The sequence below is a fragment of the Delphinapterus leucas genome, chromosome 19 (genome assembly GCF_059928025.1).
Source record: "Delphinapterus leucas isolate spDelLeu-1000000601 "Yukka" chromosome 19, BTC_Dleu_Yukka2, whole genome shotgun sequence".
Lineage (NCBI taxonomy): Eukaryota > Metazoa > Chordata > Mammalia > Artiodactyla > Monodontidae > Delphinapterus > Delphinapterus leucas.
Window position 1 is genome coordinate 25933349 of NC_143147.1, and position 20477 is coordinate 25953825.

Consider the following 20477-nt stretch of genomic DNA (forward strand, 5'->3'; position numbering starts at 1 on the left):
AGTTAATGCTGCTGCCCAAATGGTGTAAAAACATTAGCTGGGGCTTCCCAGGTGGCGCAGTGGTTGGGAGTCCGCCTGCCGATGCAGGGGACGCGGGTTCGTGCCCCGGTCCGGGAAGATCCCACGTGCCACGGAGCGGCTGGGCCCGTGAGCCATGGCCGCTGAGCCTGCGCGTCCGGAGCCTGTGCTCCCCAACGGGAGAGGCCACAACAGTGAGAGGCCCGCGTACCGGGAAAAAAAAAAAAAAAAAAAAAGTTAGCTGGCTGCCTGAGGGTCTGAGTGGTGGGCAGGGCCTGGCAGAAGGAAGACCTTGGCAGGGGTGATGTTCAGAGATGCGTGCTTATGGATGAGCGAAGTGCTTAGAGCCAGGCCCCAGAGAGAGCGGATTGTGGTGCAGGGTCCAGCCCCAGGGGCTCCAGACTCGGGGAGACAAGACACAGTGCGTGGGTCTTGGCCAGGCATGCTGGGGTTCAGGGCAGAGATCATTAGGAACTGGGGCGGCAGGCAGGGGTGCCGACGAGGCCTGTGCAGCTGGGCCTAAGGTCCCGCATACTCCCCAGCCCCACCCTCTGAGCTTCCAGTCACCCCAGAGCTGAAGGAAGAGGACTTCGGAGTACAGGCAAGAACTTACAGCAGGAACTGTGTCACAAGTCATCTTTGAGCGGCTCCTCTGGGGGCAGGAGAGAGACCACTGGACACCAGGAGCATTGTTTGGAGATGGGGAGGTAGCGAGTCTTGGCTGTGGACGCTAGATTCTCACTCATTCGCTGTGGCCTTGAACCAAGCACACGATCTCGCTGAACAATAATGGTGATAATAATAGCGCCCATCCTTCTTTTCAGGGTTAGCATCTGACCTCATACCATAAATAAGAGTATACAAGAAAGCCCTTCCACTTCCTCTGAAGTAAGGAAATATGGTCATTTCCCTGTTGTCTACTTAACTTTGAGGACAGAGAATGGAGAATTTGGATTTTTCCATATTTTTAATGCAGGAGCTAAGGTATTGTGTAACTGCGATGTGGCAGGCACTCTGCTAAGTGTCCCAGGAAAACAAGGATGACTAAAAGCTTGGGCTTTGAAGGCCAGGGCGAGGAGCTAACAGCCATCAGTCAGGGAGATAAATGCAGTGTATGTGTGGAGCCGCTGCATGGACTCAGAGCCAGGAATGATTTATTTCGAACAGGGAGGTTCAGGAAGGGGCTCACGGAGCAGCTGGTGTCTGAGCTAGACCCTGGAGGAGAGCTGGAATTGAGGATCGTAGCAGAATCCAGCTTGGAAACTGTCACCCGTGGGTTTGGTCTTAAACTAATTTATAAGGCTCTAAACGAATGCTTCCAAATGAAGGTTGTACAGCTGAAGCACTCAGGGATCATATAGATAATTTGCAAACGGCCAGATCTCTTTCAGATCCCCTGTTTCAGGTGCCTTGGGAGTGGAGCCTGGGTGTTTGCATATTGAAGAGGTCCCCATTTCCTCCTCTACGCCCCAACCCAGGTGATTTTGATGAGGGCTTTTGGTTAAGAGCCAGCGCCCTAAACCAGTCCCAAGCTTTAGCGTGGTTAACCATCTCCTGGAGATCTTATTAAAAGACAGATTCCTGGGCCCTTCCCTCAAAGATTCTGATTGATGGGGTCTGGAATGAGGCCTGGAATCCCGCATTTCTAACACACTCTCAGGTGATGCTGATGCTGCAGGTTTGGGGACCACACTTTGAGTAGCAGGGCTTTAAACCGTCACTTGGTCCTGTGGTTCTTGCTAGGATGGTGAGACCCAGAGTGAAGAGATCCCCTTAATCAGGAAACGCTTTGGAAAGCAGACGCATGCTTCTCCATCCTGGACCTTTATGAAGTCACACTCTGTTACCTTGAAACCACCTGGCCTATAGAGGTGACATAAGGACAGCCCAGAGGGGTTCATAGCACCCATCTGTAGCCTCTGTACTTGCTTCCCCTGCCTCTCGTTCCCCGCTGACCCCTGCTTCTCAGTTATGTTCCTATATAAGTCTTGTGCATCCTGCCTGCCCTGCCCAGGAATATTAGGAATTTGTTCTGCATCTTTTTATGGCCAGTCCACTTGACACACAGCAAGGAGATGGTTTGGTCTCACCAGACAGTTTGGCTCCGAGAACAGGTGCTCTGCACATCTCTTTGACACTCACTCTGGAAAGATCGGCACAATGACTTTGGGTCCTGTTTGTCCTGCACATGTTTTTGATCAGCTTCATTTTGGAAAAATATTGTTCACGGGAGCAATTCAGTTAGTGTGAAGGAACCCTTCCAAGTTAGGAAGAGGAAAAATTCTTTTTGTGTGTTAGGAAAAATTACCTGGAAGGGATTGTTGAGCTAGCTGACCAACCCTGGGATTTGGTCATTTGAACAAGTTAGCTGTTGACAGAGGACGCCTGCCTTTTAAAAACCTGGCAACGTAGGCCTTGCATTGTGGGTTTTCGCTAATTCAGTGGATCCTGGCTGATGCCCCACTTTCAGCCCTGGGGAAAAGTCAATCTCACCAGAGTTGCTTTTCAGAAACAACATCCTCATGAATTTCAATTAAATAATACAGACCTTTTTTTCCCTTTTCTTTTAAAGATTTTCTCTCCCTTTTCCCCTTCTTTTTTTTTTTTAACATCTTTATTGGAGTATAATCGCTTTACAATGGTGTGTTAGTTTCTGCTTTATAACAAAGTGAATCAGTTATACATATACATACGTTCCCGTATGTCTTCCCTCTTGCGTCTCCCTCCCTCCCACCCTCCCTATCCCACCCCTCTAGGTGGTCACAAAGCACCGAGCTGATCTCCCTGTGCTATGCAGCTGCTTCCCACTAGCTATCTATTTTACATTTGGTAGTGTATAGATGTCAATGCTACTCTCTTACTTCGTCCCAGCTTACCCTTCCCCCTCCCCACATCCTCAAGTCCATTCTCTATGTCTGTGTCTTTATTCCTGTCCTGCCCCTAGGCTTATCAGAACCATTTTGTTTTTAGATTCCATATATATGTGTTAGCATACGGTATTTGTTTTTCTCTTTCTGACCTACTTCACTCTGTATGACTGTGCCGGAAACAGTACGAGATGAGATGTTGGAAATGAAGAGATAAATTAGATTTGATCACCTGTACTCAAATCACTTGGTGGAAGAGGCATAGCTCTAACTACGATGCTATGTGTTGTCAGAGGGGTACCAAGTACAGTGGAAGTATAGAAAAGGGAGTGTTCATTTTCGCCTCAAGGAAGCTTTATGGAGAGCGAGATACTGCTTTTTCACACAAGAATGGTCAGACTTTCAAGGGATTAATCTCCAAAATATACAAATAGCTCATACAGCTCAAAAAAAAAAAAAAAAACCCAATCAAAAAATGGGCAGAAGATCTGAATAGACATTTCTCCAAAGAAGACATACAGATGGGCAAAAGGCACATAAAAAGATGTTCAACACCGCTAATTATTAGAGAAATGCAAATCAAACTACAATGAGGTATCACCACACACTGGTCAGAATGGCCATCATTAAAAAGTCTACAAATAACAAATGCTGGAGAGGGTGTGGAGAAGGAACTGTCCTACACTGCTGGCGGGAATGTAAACTGATACAGCCACTATGGAGAACAGTATGGAGGTTCCTTAATAAACTAAAAATACAGTTGCCATGTGACCCTGCAATCCCACTCCTGGCATATATCCAGAGAAATCCACAATTCAAAAAGATGCATGCACCCCAATGTTCATTGCAACACTATTTACAATAGCCAAGACATGGAAGCAATCTAAATGTCCATCAACAGATGAATGGATAAAGAAGATGTGGTACATATATACAATGGAATATTACTCAGCCATAAAAAAGAATGAAATACTGTCGTTTGCAGCAATATGAATGGACCTAGAGATTATCATGCTGAGTGAAGTAAGCCAGACAAAGACAAATATCATATGATATCGCTTATATGTAGAATCTAAAAAATGATACAAATGAATTTATATACAAAACAGAAATAGATCCACAGACATAGAAAACAAACTTACGGCTACCAAAGGGGAAAGGGTGGGAGGGATAAGTTAGGAGTTTGGGATTAACATACACACACTACTATATATAAAGCAGGTAACCAACAAGGACCTACTGTATAGCGCAGGGAACTATACTCAATATTCTGTAATAGCCTATAAGAGAAAAGAATCTGAAAAAGAATATATATATATTCAAATATATATATTTGCATGTATAACTGAATCATTTGCCGTACATCTGAAACTAATACCACATTGTAAATCAACTATACTTCAATTAAAAAAAAGAATGGTCAGGCTTTGACAGGATAACAATATCTGAATATAACACAGGAAATATACGGTAATTAGGAGGATGGATATGTATCACGTCTCTTAGATAACCACAATGAAGGTTTTGATAATACTAATGATAGTAACAGCAAATGTCTTTTGGATACTTTCCATATGCCAAGCACTGTGTTAAATTGTTTATATGCGTTATCTACTTTAATGAAATCCTCCCCACCAGCCTACAAAGTGACAGTATTGACCCATTTTACAGATGGGTAGAGTGAGGCTTAGAGAGATTCATTAGGTCACTTGCTCAAGGACTTATGGTGCTGGTGTTTGAAGCCAGGAATTTAAACCAGTGACTATTAACTGGTATTACTTGCTAAACACCCACAGTGCATCAGGCACTTTACATGGTCATCTTTAAAACAACCTTTTAAAGCAGATATTACAGCACCATTTTATAGAAGGAGATGCATGTGGTGAGAAGTGAGTTTTGCACATTTATACAGTCACTAAATGGAAGGACTGGAATTAGAAACTAGGTCTGTCTGAGCTCCAAAGACCATCTTCTTTTGACCTTGTCAGACTTTTGCCCTTTCATTGGATCCTTCAATGTCTTAAACCAAAGGGGTGACAGTAAACATGAGTGTTCCTGACAGGCTGCCTGGGGAAAGCCTGTGCACTTTTGCAATGGAATGATTGCTCCACATTTTCTTAGAGCTGGAGGTGCAAATGGCATGAAAGATTGCCTGGAGGAGAAAAGAAATAAGGACGTGTGGGGCTCATAGGGAAGAGGAAGGAGGTGAGATGCTGCGGCCAGCTGGTAAATGACAAGGGACAGGTTGGGTGAGATGGTGGGGCAGGCTGCAGGCAGCCTGGGGCTCTGGAGTCCAGCAGTCCTGGGTTCTAATCCTTAGTGACTCTGGCCTATTCACCTTTCTGAGCTCCAGTTTTCTCAACTGTAGAATGGGAATACTAATACCTTTCTTCTCGGATTATGGTCTCGAATAAATGAGCTAGCTTGGAGCATAGAGGACGGCCCATGGGCATGCAATAATCAGTAAGTACCTGCTTGCTGCCCTGTTTACTTTGGCTCCTGCTGACTCTGATTAGGCTGTAAGAGAAAAAGAGTCTAATTTCTTGAACAGGAAGGATTTGATTCCGGCAGGGAGGCCCGGGGGCATGGACAGGCATGGGGACCCTGGAATAATATCCATTTGTTTGGCTCCTTCTCCAGGCCAGAATGCTGACTTCCGGAACCTTCATCCAAGCACTAAATCCATCTAATTGGTTGGAAAAGCCCTGGGTGGATAAACATCCCGTCAGCCCACCACTGTAATGTCGGCGGCATTTATGCCTGAGATGAAGGATGCAGAATGAATGGACATTAGACCCCAGGTACCCTGCCACGAATGACAGCCCAGACAAGACACCCCCCTGAGCCAGGAAATGCCAGCCTCTGGGGGGGATGGGGTGGGGGTTTGGGGGTGCAGCAGACAAGGATGAGCCCTACATGGGGCTTACAGGCTCAATTAGGAAGTAAATCAAATTTGCCTAAGACATGGAGACGTGGACAGAACACCAGAATGCCGTGCTAGGCGAGTTTGTTAACCTCTCTGAACCGCTGGTTTCTGCCTGTGAGACAAGCACTGTGATGCTGGAGGGCACAAAATGAGAAGAATAAGTAAACAAAGTAGCACCGTTCCTGCAGAGCTTCAGAAACTCCAGAAATGCTAGGTCCCTTCTCCTTTCCTATTTTTCCTTTCTCCTGGAATCACCTCTTTCTTTGCTCCAAAGAGCCCAAGACCTGTACACGCCTCATTCACAAACCCAGGAGTGCACCTCATTCATCCACTTAATCATGAATACCATTTATTCATGAATACCATTTATTCATTCATTCATCAATTCTTTTTGGTCACCCAAAATGTGTCCAGGTCCTAGCCAGAGAGCTGCATACAAGAGAATCATCAGACCTCTCCCCTGCCCTTGAGTGGTTCAGAGGCTGATGGGGGACAGTGGCACTGTATTGGATAAAGTCCCAACAAGAGATGGCACACACACTACCAGGAGGGAAGGGTGGGGGGAAGGGTTAGGGAGTTTGGGATTGACATGTACACACTGCTATATTTCAAATAGATAACCAACAAGGACCTACTGTATAGCATAGGGAACTCTGCCCAGTATTCGGTATCAACCTAAATGGGAAAAGAATTTGAAGAAGAATAGATACATGCATACGTAGAACTGAATCACTTTGCTGTACACCTGAAACTAACACAGCATTGTTAATCAACTCTGCTCCAATATAAAATAGAAAGTTAAAAAAAAAAGAGAGAGAGATGGCACACACAGTGCAAGGTAACTCAAGGAGGGTTTATTTGCAAAGGGACTAATTGTTAAGGGATGGGTGGAGCCACCAGCAGCACGGCTGTCACCACCCCCAGGACCAAGCGGGGAGAAGGGAACTGACCCTGGAACCCAGCAGGAGAGGGTAGTGCACAGCAGGCCACCTTGAGAGGGGCAGTGACCTGGCAAGGGACACAGGCAGCCTGAGGTAACCTCTCAGGGAGCAGCCCGGCTGCTCCTTTCCCCCCCTGAGCCTCCCCATTAGCTGACATGATCAGAAGCTCAAGGTTCATGAGCTCGTGGATTTGGTCCACAGTGGCCGGTCTGCCGGGGCGGAGGGCTCAGTGGAAAAGGCTGGAAAGTGACTCTAAGGGGCAAATGCAAGACGTCCAGCACATGCAGTACAACTGATTACAAGGGGAGGGTGACGCTAGAATGGGAGGGAGGGGTTGATTCCCACCATTCCTTTCTATTTCACTCCCTCCAGCCCACCCCAACTTCAGTCCCCAATTCAGGGGAATGGAGTTGATCTCCCTGCCTCCATCCATGCCCCGGGGCAACGGGCATCTCCTGAACACTCACATCTGTCTCACACCCCAGCTTGACATCTTTCAGCGGCTTCCTACTGCCTTCAGGGAAAAGCCCAAATTCCCTGGGATGACCGGCAAAGCCCTCGGGTCCTGGCCCTTTCTTGCCTCTCCAGGGTCATTTCTTGTTACACTTCTCCCCACACTCCCGCCACCTCGATCTCCCACCTCCGCCAGTACTACGGAGTTGACCTTTCCCTGTACCTAGCGCGCTCTCCTTCTGGGTCTTTGGACCCGCCTTTGTCCTTTGGACCCCAACCTGAGACGTTCTCCCCTCTCCGCTTTGCCTGGCTAACTCCTACCAACCTTAAGAAATCATGATCTACTGAAGCATCCAGAAAGGTATAGAGAATAAAAATTAGACGTCCATGTACCCGCCCCCTGTATTTAATAAATGTTGAAATGTTACCACATTTGCTTCAGATCTTTTTTTTTGTTTAAAGAAAAAAAATATCACAGCTACAATGGAAGCATCTATTATACTTCTTCCCCTCCTGTAATACTATTTTAAAGTTAGTGAATATCCTACCCATCCATGTTTTTACATGTTGGCTAGATACCTCTGCTCTAAAAAGGGAGATAATTACCATTATATTATAGTTTTTTTATAATGTGCTTTTTCCACTTAACATTATGTGAGTGTTTTGTTGTTTTGGCTTTGTTGATTGGACATAATCTTGAGAGACTTTATTGCCAGATGGCTTCCCTCTCCTGATGAAGGTCAAGTAATTATGTCCAGGCCACACCTGACTTCAAAAGAGTGGCTTTGACAGAGATTTCATAAGCACCAATCATTTTTTAAAAATTTTTATTGAAGTATAGTTGATTTACAACGTTGTGTTCATTTCTGCTGTACAGCAAAGGGTTTCAGTTCTACATACATATACTCTTTTTCATGTCCTTTTCTATTATGGTTTATCACAGGATATTGAAAATAGGTCCTTGTGATATACAGTAGGACCTTGTTCATCCATCCTACACACTGTATATAATAGTTTACGTCTGCTAATCCCAAACTCCCAACCCTTCCTTCCCCCACCCTCCCTCCCCCTTGGCAGCCACAAGTCTGTTCTCTGTGTCTGTGAGTCTGTTTCTGTTTTGTAGATATGTTCATTTGTGTCGTATTTTAGATTCCATATATAAGTGATGTCATGTGGTATTTGTCTTTCTTTCTCACTTTGCTTAGCATGATAATCTTCTAGTTCCACTGGATAATCTCTAGTTTCCTAGCATGTTGCTGCAAATGGCATTATTTCATGATTTTTTATGGTTGAGTAATATTCCATTGTATGTATGTGCCACATCTTCTTTATCCATTCATCTGCTGATGGACATTTAGGTTGTTACCATGTCTTGGCTATTGTGAATAGCATAATCACCAGACATTGCAGTAACTTCCAAGTTTCCTTGCAGCTCCTCTAACAGCATGACTGCTCAAATCTCTATAATCATGTTGGAGGGAAAGCAACTGATCAGAAAGAAGGGGGAAGGTGACGGGTGCAGCCTTCACCCTCTCACCTGGCAGGTCCCCTCCTACTTTGCCATGTGGCCATCTGACCATGTCCAGCAGCTGCCCATAAACACTACCAGTTCTCTTGCTGTTTTGATCCCTTTTCCATGTTTAGCATCATTACAATACCTGTCCCATTTTCCAGACTTACAGAGACACTATCTCTCAATGAGAGGAGCGGTGGAAGGCTAGGAGGCTACTGTTCGGTGGCTTTGATGGATCTATCACCAAATATCACCTAATCCTGGAGCTTTGGCTTTAGATGTCATGCTCTGCATGCTTAAGTGTGTGGCTCAGACCACTCTGCTGGCTCTACAGAAGCCATTCTAACAAGGATTAACCCCAGGACCTATGGTATATCATGCCAGGAGGGTTTCTCCTCGCATCGGCCCCAGGGACCTTAAAAATACATGGCACCATCACTACCATCATCACCACATTTATAATCAACATCATGCTTTTGAACTGCCTTTATGGATATATAGAGATCTACTTCATTTATTTTAGTTGCCAAATCATATTCCTTTGTATGAATATATCACACTGATTTATCCATTTTCCTTAATGGACATTTAAACTTTTCAATCTTTTGCTGTTATCAACAGTGCTTCAATTTAAAAGAAATCCTTGAGCTTATGTAAAAAATAGTTCTACAAGATATACATATATACGCAGAAGTAGAATTGCTGGATCCCACTGTATGTTTCATTTATCTATCTATGTATCTAAAATGTTGCCAAATTTCTCCTCCAAAAGGATGTGTCCATTCACATTCATACCAGTAACATCTGAGAGTTCCTATTAGAAGCTCACTTTTCAAAATTTCTAGATTTCAAATTTTAGGGCAGCACCAATATTTTGGGAGGCTGCCTGGTGCAGCAGAAACAGCCCTGAATTATGGGTCAATAGGAGGAAAACCTCTGTCCCTGATTCTGCCCCTGCCTTGCTGTAGGGCTTGTACAAACATACTCCCCTCTCTGGAACTCAGTGCCTTATAAATTGAAGGCATGGGATTAAAATGTCTCTTAAGTTCTTCCAGCCTTAATCTTCTGCAATATGTGCTTTAAATAATGTCTGAATTAAGATGGTGAGAGGCTTCACTCATTCATGCACTTACTTCTTTCATCAGGTCCTTATCATGCCCTACTGTATCCTAGGCACTGGAACCCACACAAACAGACCATGACCTTGTCCTCAAGCACCTCCCACTTGAATGGAAGAGACAGACAAATGGAAAAGCTCTGGCCATTGCATTCCAGACTAGGGATGGTCAGGGAGGGCTTCCTGCTGGAAGTTAGACTTTGCCTTAAGGATGAGTTGTAGTCATCCAGGCAGAGTACCAAGTGCAAATGTCATTCCAGGCAGAGAAAGGCACGGAGGCTAGCCGGGACTTGCGGCATTCGAGGATGTGTTAAGTGATACAGACTGATTGTTCCATTAACGTGTGGTTGCCACCTTCCTGTTCCATTTTTAAATTCATTCAACAATATTTACTGGGTGCTATTTGATGCCAGGCACTCCGGTAGGAACTGGGGATGTAAGATAAACAAAAATGTCATGGTTCCTGCCCAGGTGGAACTTTCTGTCTAGTAGGGGAGGGCAGTGTAAAGGAGATCGAGAAATGAGTATAAAGAAAAAGAACAGGGTGCTATGAGCGATAATAACACATTGAACTAATTTAAAGTGGGTGGGGCTAATCTTCTCTGAGGAAATGACAGTTCTATTTGGGACATGAAAAGAGAGTGGAATGGAGCCCGTAGAAGCCTGAAGGATAAAGGGGCTTCATAAACATGGGACTGAAAAAGGTCCATGAAGTGGTGGAACATAGCAACTGGGAAGCAAGAAAGCAAGGGATGTGATTGGCTGGGTGCAGGTCATGCCTTTTGAGAACAAGTGAGGAGCTGGGCTTTTCCTAAGGGCAGTGGGAAAGACTGGCCACTGACCCCTTCCTTCCTTCCTAGAAATATCTCCTGGTCATGTAGTATGGAGAGTTTAGGCATTTGGAGTCATCTCCCCATCCCAAACCCAGCCATCCTCCTAAAGGATTGTAGGATCCCTCAAACCCCAAAACCTCCCTCAACCCCACTCCATCACCAGTTCACAAGGCCACACCTTGCACCTGACCATCACCAGTGAAAGCTCCGCCCATACAGTCTTACATGCACACCTCCCCCTCCCCTGTTGTGGCTTCCTTCCTTTCCCTTCTGGTCCCTCACTCAGTTTTCCGTCCAAGGTTGCCCTCAGCCCTTGACTTCTCAACAGTGCTCTGTTACCCAGTTGTTCATTCCTTCTCTCTGGCCTGGACTTGTCCAACCCATCAGCTGTCAACCTTTGCCTATGTCTTCACTCCCTGTGTCTGTTCTGCAAAGTTCCAATGGCACGTCAAGTAAGCTCTTTTTTTTTTTGCGGTACGCGGGCCTCTTACTGTTGTGGCCTCTCCCGTTGCGGAGCACAGGCTCCGGACGCGCAGGCTCAGCGGCCATGGCTCACGGGCCTAGTTGCTCCACGGCATGTGGGATCTTCCCGGACCGGGGCACGAACCCGTGTCCCCTGCATCGGCAGGCGGACTCTCAACCACTGCGCCACCAGGGAAGCCCGACTAAGCTCTTTTCATCTCCTCTTATGTCTGGGCTGCCGCGGGCCGATGCTGCAGGTGTGTCCCTTTGGGAACTCATGATTTCTGCTCCTGCCAGGCCTGGAACACTGCCCACTCTGAGCTGCCCTGCCCATCCCTTTCTTCCACACATGCTCATCCTTCATGGTGGTTATTTCAAACCTTCATTCCTCTCCACGCAAACTTCCTGTTCCCGTTCTCCTGCCTGAGTCTCAACAGATGACCTTTCTTCCTGCTTCCAAGTGAAAATAAAAGCCATCAAACAAGAACTCCCTCAACTAGCTGGCACGACACCTACTAATTAACCCGTATTTGTGCTCTTTTCCGCCTTTCCCTTTGTCCGTGGCTGATCCTTGACCCGCGCTCTGAATCCCAAAGTTTTTTTTCCCTTGGCGAGGAGGTGGTTCCATCGATTATCCATTCACAAGAAGGACGATCCCTTCAGTCTTGGTCCTTGCTGGGTCCCCTGTGCCTAAATCAGTCCTGAACCCAGAACAAGTGTCTGAGAAATGTTTGTCCCATGATCCCTCTCTTCTGCCTTCAGTTTCTGCCTCTCTATCGGTTCACTGCATCGGCATTTAAACCTGCTCAAAGCGTGTTCACCACTCAAAGCAGAGACGCAACCCAACCACAAGAAACAGCTCCTGACCCGGTGCACGTTTCCCTCTGGCTACAGCTCCTGTCTTGTTTCCCCTCCCCCTTCCCCAGCAGGCACTTGAATGCCTCCCTGAAGCCTCCCCCATTCACTCCTCAGTCCCCTCCCCGACTTGGCTTCATCCTCCCAAGGAAACTGCTCTCCCCCAACACCTCATTTTTGCCATGCACAATGCACACTTTTCCTGTCTCAGAGTACTGCCCTCTTGGCAGTGGATGACTCTGCTGCTCCCTCCTTTCTTTGGAAACCCTCTCTTCGCCTGACTTCCGTGACCATGACCATGCTCTCTCAACTCTCCTCTGCTCTGGTCTCCCCACTTCTCGGCCTTTCCCTCCTCCAACCCACTCTGTTCCAGCCCATCAGATCTCTCTAACGCAAATGGGATCACAGCCTGCCCTTTGAGCCCTCGCTGGTGCTCTACTATCCTCTGGACGATGTCCAGATTCTTTCCATGTGGTTGTCAGACTCAGCCTGCTGGGTCTCTCCATGTTGGTTCTACAGCCTCACCTCTGGCTCCGTCCTCATGGGTTGTTCCAGGCTACCAGAGCCCTCTAGCCCTTCATCCATTCTGTTCCTCCTGTGATGCGACCCTCTATCACTTTCCTCCCGCAGCTTACTTGGCTTCGGGACCACAACCCTAACATGACCCCAACTGTTTCAGACCTTCTGCTGTCCTGGCGTACGTTTGGACCGGTTTTGCGTTCCCCATCTTGTGCCGACTCTGAGTAATAGCCTTCATCCTTGAGATGTGCTTCACAGTTTGCAGAGTACATTCACGTTCATATTCTCCTGGGATTCTCTCAACAGCCACGTGAGGCGGGAATACCCACTGTTACCTCCATTCCACAGAGAAGGAGACTGAGGGTCAGGGAGTTTCAGTGACCTGTCCAAAGTCACACAGTGAGTAGATATTGGATCCAGGACTTGAACCCAGATCTTTAAAAGACATTTTAAAAAAACGTTTTATTTTTTAAACAATTTTCAAAGGTTACTTTCCATTTACCATTATTTCAGAATATTGGCTCTAATCCCCATGCTGTACAATACATCCTTGAGGCTACCTTATACCCAGTAGTTTGTACCTCCCACTCTCCCACCCCTATACTGCTCCTGGCCCCCACTGCTAACCACTAGTTTGTTCTCTGTATTTGTGAGTCTGCTTCTTTTTTGTTATTGAACTCAGATCTTATGACTACTCACCCTGGCAGTGTGCTTGGTTTCTCTCTGGTTTCCACACTCCTTCACCATATCCAGTCCCAACCTTACCGAGCGGTACCCCGTCGTCAAGGCCAACTGAGGGTGGCCAACCTCCAGAGCTGAGCCCATGGCCTTGGATCCCCCTGGTCACAATGGGCCTGGTGGTGAGAACTGAAAGTGACCAGATTGGGGTGGGGGTGGGGGGGACACACCACCAGGAAGCCTCCTTGTGCCTGAGGAGGAAATGTTTTCCTTTCCTCGACTTCACTTCCCCAGTGAGTGGTGGATCATCTGCCGACACGACTAAAAATAAGTGACTGGAAGGATGGAGGTGGATGGGATGGCAGTCAGTGGAGAGATGACGAAAAGGCAGAAGCGGGTGGCAAGTCTTCAGGCTGAAGGAAGACCTGTCAGGAGGCGAAATGACGGCTGAGCAGGCCCTCCGTCGTCCCCTCGCCACTCAGATCCTCCCGGCCTCCCGCTGCCTCTAGCCCACACTCCTTCCTTCTGTTCCTGATTAATAAAACCGGCAGCACCGGCCCCGGCACGTGGTGAGGGCTCTGTGCGCTCCATCAAGCCCACCATCTGCTTACAACTGGTTTTCCGCTGCCCCTTTGAAGGCAGTTTTGCCTGAGTCTTGTCAGTATGGGTCCCCTGACAAACAGTCACACATCTGGGCTGCTTCCAAAGGAGCTGGAGGGCCATCAAGCTGAGGACTGTCTGCGAGAGCACAAGGTCAGACAAGGTCACAGTGTATCGCTGTGTTTGCAGAGACAGGGACGGGGCAGAGATGCCTGACCTGACCTGGCATGGCTCGACACCGGCCAGAAGAGGGGGCTTCTCCCCAACAAGGGCTCTTCTGAGCTGGGTGAGTTCAGCCAAATCACTAAATCTCTCTGGGCCTTTGTTGCCTCATCTGCAGGAGGACTGAGATTATAGGAGTTTCCTGTTTTGAGGTCAGGAGGTACACTGGTTATCTCTTCAGTTCCCTTTCCAGGGCTCTGACTCTCCGTGCTCCGGTTTGGTGACTACTTGGGCTTCAACTTATGACCTACAAACTGGAGGCTGGATAAAACAGGCAGGCGTGCTAGGCTGAATGGTGGCCCCCTGATACGTCCACATCTTAATCCCCAGAACCTGTGACTATTACTTTATATGACAAAAGGGGCTTCACAAGTGTGATTGGTTAAGACTTGAGGTGGGGAGAGCATTGTGGATTATCCAGGTGGGCCTGATGGCATCACAGGGGTTCTTAGAAGAAGGAGGCAGGAAATCAGAGAGGAGAAGGTGATATGATGACAGAAACAGAGGCTGGAGAAATGTGATTTGAAATTGGAGGAAGGGGCCACCAGGCAAGGAAAAGAGGCAGCCACTAGAAGCTGAAAGAGGCAAGGAATCAGGCTCTCCTCTCAGGAACCAGCTCCGCCCACATCTTGTCTTTAGCCCAGTGAATCTGATTTCAGACTTCTGACCTCCAGAACTGTAAGAGAATACATCTGGGTTGCTTTAAGCCACTAAGTTGCTGCTAACTTGTTACAGCAGCAAAAGGGAACGGATCCAACAGGACTAATCTTATCCATGGGCAAAAAGAGCAATATGGTAATATGGCCCAATGCAAGGCATGTAGGGAGGCACTCTGTCTGAAAACCACACTCTGGGAGACGCCTCCAATGGAGACATCCCTTTGGGCCAAGGAGGTGACATCCCCTCCACAGTAGTGATGAGTGATAGGAATTTAACATGAGCCATGGAGGTAATTGAAAAGTTTCTTGTAGCCTCACTAAAAAGACTAGAAGCAGATGAAATTAATTTTAATAACATATTCAACCCAGGATAACCAAAATAGCATCTCGACCTGTGATCTATATGAAAGAGACATTTTACATTCTGTGCTCTGTACCAAGTCTTTGGAATTGAGTGTCTGTTTCACGTTCACAGCACATCTCAGTCTGGACCAGCCACACGGGGCTCTGATTTGATCTTGGGTCCAATCAGCATAGCTCTAAAAGGTTAAGACTGTCAACTCCTAAGAGCTGCTCAGTTCATCAGACTCCTTCTAACTGACCCTGGGTGGATGAAGGTCCTTGGGAAGGTAATGGCTCTAAAAGGCCAGCATAGAATGTATGAGAGATGCTATTACGAATGGTCATCCAGGGTCAAGCCAGCGGCTGGTAAGAAGCGGGGCTAGAATACAAGTGCCTGCCTCCCTGGCCAGGGGTGGGATGGGCAGCGTGAGGCCAAGAGGAACAGCTAAGCTCGCACTGTGTACACTGTTCTGTAGCTTGGTTTCATCTACTCAGTAATGTACACGGTTCTTATGCTCCATGTCCTTCAATATTCTTCAAGCACTTAAATTTAAATGACATCAAGCCAATAAGTTATAGGACATTTATAGTCCTTTGCTTTAGGTAATTTCATATTTCTTTAGAGCCAGCAAGCTATCTGAGTTTAAGTAGAATATTCAGTGTGGAGTGCCTGACCCAGAGCCTGGCACACAGTGGGAGCCAGACCCGAAGGACCTGCTGATTCATGGCTGCTGATAAATGGCTGAGGTGACCTGAGTCATGGGGTTCCAAGGTCAAGCTCCAGAGCTGGCCCTGCTCTGTTTGGTCTGCTGGGCCCTGGTATGCCTTCCCCTGCTGCCTCCCCTTCACCACTGTCCTGATCCCCGCTCACTGCTGTGCCTGTGGCTCATGCTCTACCTGCCAGCCTGGAGCTTGTCTCCCCTCTCCCTTCCTGACTTGCTGTAGCTTCCACTGACTCAGACTGAGGACCAGTCCATCAGCCACTGGAACCTCTCTCGTCATCTTCACTCCTTACTCTGATCCAGATGGAATAAAGATGATGGCTGACACCTGTGAGGGCTTACACAAGCCAGGTAGTACTCTATGTTGTGGCGACTTGTAGGATCCCCGTTTTACTGTAGATGCCACCGAGGTACAGAGAAGTTAAGTAACTTGCGAGAGATCACACAGCTGGCAGTCTGACTTCAGAAGCCATGAACTTCCTCACAGCATCACGCTGCCTCTGTGCACATCCCGGGAGGCTGGTCTAGCACCTCACACACCGTCAAGGTCAACAGAAGCCAGGTGAGTGAGAGAATGGAGGCACCTCTTTTGTGGTTCTGACTCTAAGTGGCAGGAGGCTTCATAAGTCTCTGCTGAGAATCTAAAGGGACAGAATTGGAAGGCGTATACCTGCCCCCACCCCAAGGTGACATCCAAGGAATGTCCTGTTATACCAGAGGGCCTGAGTATATGATAAAGAGCCTGAAAGGCTCCTTGACTGACCTCTGGGCCTCTCGGACACCAAATACTTAGCATCCTAAGCAGTGACCCAGGAGACGGGGAGGTAGCTGCCGCCCCACCCCCACCACCACTCCCCTCCTCGCCTGCCAGCTCTGCCCCCGAGCCAGGCCTTGCCACCTCCCTCTGAAGTCAGGAAGGAGAAGCCCTGATGGACAAGGACTGAGCCTCAGTTTTGTTTCTCTCCGAGGTCCACTGTCAGGGTGGAAGTGGGGTGGCCCGGGGCTCACAGCCCTGTTCTAGGCAGAAGTGTGGTGGAGAAACAGAGAGACAGGTGCAGAAAGACCGGCTTTTGAAAGCATCCCTCACTAGCGAAAGGGCTTCTTTTTACTTCCTGTGAGATTTTTACAGAAACCACCTGATGTGATTTTATGAGGCTTTCTTTGAAAGCCACTTGGAGACCAGCATTCCAGGCAAACATAATTCATTTCTACCTGTGGCCAGAAAGAAAGTTCTAAAAATCGAAATGTCAGAACCTGCAGTGGTTTCCTTTGGCAGATGAGGTTGTATTCAGAGCCCTCCACTGGGCATTCTAAGTCTTTAGGAGTCACTTCTGTGTCATTACCTCCTGTTACACCCCAGCAAGGCAAGTGGGAAGGCCGGGACCAGAGAGGTTAAGAAAGCTGTCCAAGGTCATTCAGCTCAGAGCTCTGGCTTCAGAATCAGAGGGCCTGAGTTCTAGTCCTGGCTCGCTGCTTACAAGCCACGTGACCTAGTATAAGTGAAAACCTCTCTAAGCAGTGGCCTGCTCATTTGTAAAGTGGGGACAATATCACGGCTCTCCCAGCGGGTGGTTGTAAACAATAAATGAGAAAGTTCGTGTTACGTGCTTAGTCCTGGGCCTGGCAACCAGAACTTTCTCTATGGAGTTTAACTATCAGTTTAAAAAGTTAGGTATCAGGGACTTCCCTGGTGGTGCAGTGGTTAAGAATCCACTTGCCAAGGCAGGGGACACGAGTTCGAGTCCTGGTCCTGGAAGATCCCACATGCCATGGAGCATCTAAGCCTGTGCGCCACAACTACTGAGCCTGTGCTCTAGAGCCTGTGAGCCACAACTACTGAGCCCGCGTGCCACAGCTACTGAAGTTCGCGTGCCTAGAGCCTGTGTTCTGCAACAAGAGAAGCCACTGAAATGAGAAGCCAGCACACCACAACGAAGAGTAGCCCCCGCTCGCTGCAACTAGAGAAAGCCCACACGCAGCAACGAAGAACCAACGCAGCCAAAAAAAAAAAAGTTAGGTATCAATTTACAGAGTAAGAGGCAGAGGCAGTATTGAAAGCTTCTAAAACTTGGTCACTATTGGGCAGGGGAGCCAGGGCAGAGAGCAGCAGGGTTTAAGAAATTTGTACCTTCCGGCCTGGTGTTGGGCCTGAGCCTCTGAGGTGGGACAGCCGAGCTCAGGACACTGGACCACCAGAGACCTCAAGGCCCCATGTAATATCAATGAGCGAGAGCCGTCCCAGAGATCTCCATCTCAACACTAAGACCCAGCTCCACTCAACGACCAGCAAGCTACAGTGCTGGACACCCCATGCCAAACAACTAGCAAGACAGGAACATAACCACACCCATTAGCAGAGAGGCTGCCTAAAATCATAATAAGTTCACAGGCACCCCAAAACACACCACCGGACTCGGTCCTGCCCACCAGAAAGACAAGATCCAGCCTCACCCACCAGAACACAGGCACCAGTCCCCTCCACCAGGAAGGCTACACAACCCACTGAACCAACCTTAGCCAGTGGGGGCAGACACCAAAAACAACGGGAACTACGAACCTGCAGCCTGTGAAAAGGAGACCCCAAACACAGTAAGTTAAGCAAAATGAGAAGACAGAGAAACACAGCAGATGAAGGAGCAAAGTAAAAACCCACCAGACCAAATAAATGAAGAGGAAATAGGCAGTCTACCTGAAAAAGAATTCAGAGGAATGATAGTAAAGATGATCCAAAATCTTGAAAATAGAACGGAAAAAATACAAGAAACGTTTAACAAGGACCTAGAAGAACGAAAGAGCAAACAAACAATGATGAACAACACAATAAATGAAATTAAAAATTCTCTAGCCGGAATCAATAGCAGAATAACTGAGGCAGAAGACGGATAAGTGACCTGGAAGATAAAATAGTGGAAATAACTACTGCAGAGCAAAATAAAGAAGAAAGAGTGAAAAGAATTGAGGACAGTCTCAGAGACATCTGGGACAATATTAAACGCACCAACTTTCGAATTATAGGGGTCCCAGAAGAAGAAGAGAAAAAGAAAGGGACTGAGAAAATATTTGAGATTATAGTTGAAAACTTCCCTAATATGGGAAAGGAAATACACAATCAAGTCTAGGAAGCGCAGAGAGTCCCATACAGGATAAATCCAAGGAGAAATATGCCAAGACACATATTAATCAAACTATCAAAAATTAACTACAAAGAAAAAATATTAAAAGCAGCAAGGGAAAAACAACAAATAACATACAAGGGAATCCCCATAAGGTTAACAGCTGACCTTTCAGCAGAAACTCTGCAAGCCAGAAGGGAGTGGCAGGACATATTTAAAGTGATGAAAGGGAAAAACCTACAACCAAGATTACCCAGCAAGGATCTCATTCAGATTCAATGGAAAAATTAAAACCTTTAGAGACAAGCAAAAGCTAAGAGAGTTCAATACCACTAAACCAGCTTTACAATAAATGCTAAAGGAACTTCTCTGGACAGGAAACACAAGAGAAGGAAAAGACCTACAATAACAAACCCAAAACAATTCAGAAAATGGTTATAGGAACATACATATCGATAATTACCGTAAACGTGAATGGATTAAATGCTCCAGCCAAAAGACATAGACTGGTTGAATGGATACAAAAACAAGACGTATATATGCTGTCTACAAGAGACCCACTTCAGACCTAGGGACACATACAGATTGAAAGTGAGGGGATGGAAAAAGATATTCCATGCAAATGGAAATCAAAAGAAAGCTGGAGTAGCAATTCTCATACCAGACAAAATAAACTTTAAAATAGACTATTACAAGAGACAAAGAAAGACACTACATAATGATCAAGGGATCAATCCAAGAAGAAGATATAACAATTGTAAATATTTATGCACCCAACATAGGAGCACCTCAATACATAAGGCAAATGCTAACAGCCATAAAAAGGGAAATCGACAGTAACACAATCATAGTAGGGGACTTTAACACCCCACTTTCACCAATGGACAGGTCATCCAAAATGAAAATAAATAAGGAAGCACAAGCTTTAAATGACACATTAAACAAGATGGACTTAATTGACATTTATAGGACATTCCATCCAAAAACAACAGAATACATTCTCTTCTCAAGTGCTCACGGAACATTCTCCCAGATAGATCATATCTTGGGTCACAAATCAAGTGCTGGTAAATTTAAGAAAATTCAAATCGTATCAAGTATCTTTTCTGACCACAACGCTGTGAGACTAGATATCAATTACAGGAAAAAAACTGTAAAAGATACAAACACATGGAGGCTAAACAATACACTGCTAAATAACCAAGAGATCACTGAAGAAATCAAAGAGGAAATCAGAAAATACCTAGAAACAAAGGACAATGAAAACACGATGACCCAAAACCTATGGGGTGCAGCAAAAGCAGTTCTAAGAGGGAAGTTTATAGCAATACATTCCTACCTCAAGAAACAAGAAACATCTCAAATAAACAACCTAGCCTTACACCTAAAGTAATTAGAGAAAGAAGAACAAAAAAACCCCAAAGTTAGCAGAAGGAAAGAAATCATAAAGATCAGATCAGAAATAAATGAAAAAGAAATGAAGGAAACAATAGCAAAATCAATAAAACTAAAAGCTGGTTCTTTGAGGAGATAAACAAAATTGATAAACCATTGGCCAGACTTACCAAGAAAAAAAGGGAGAAGACTCAAATCAACAGAATTAGAAATGAAAAAGGAGAAGTAACAACTGACACTGC

The 20477-nt window shown here is 46.5% G+C and overlaps 1 protein-coding gene across 1 annotated transcript in view; it reads right to left on the reverse strand.

Annotated features, from left to right (window-relative positions):
• Positions 1-20477, reverse strand: part of ASIC2 (acid sensing ion channel subunit 2) — a 1017730-nt gene that overhangs the window by 416616 nt on the left and 580637 nt on the right. The gene's annotated exons all lie outside the window — the stretch shown is intronic.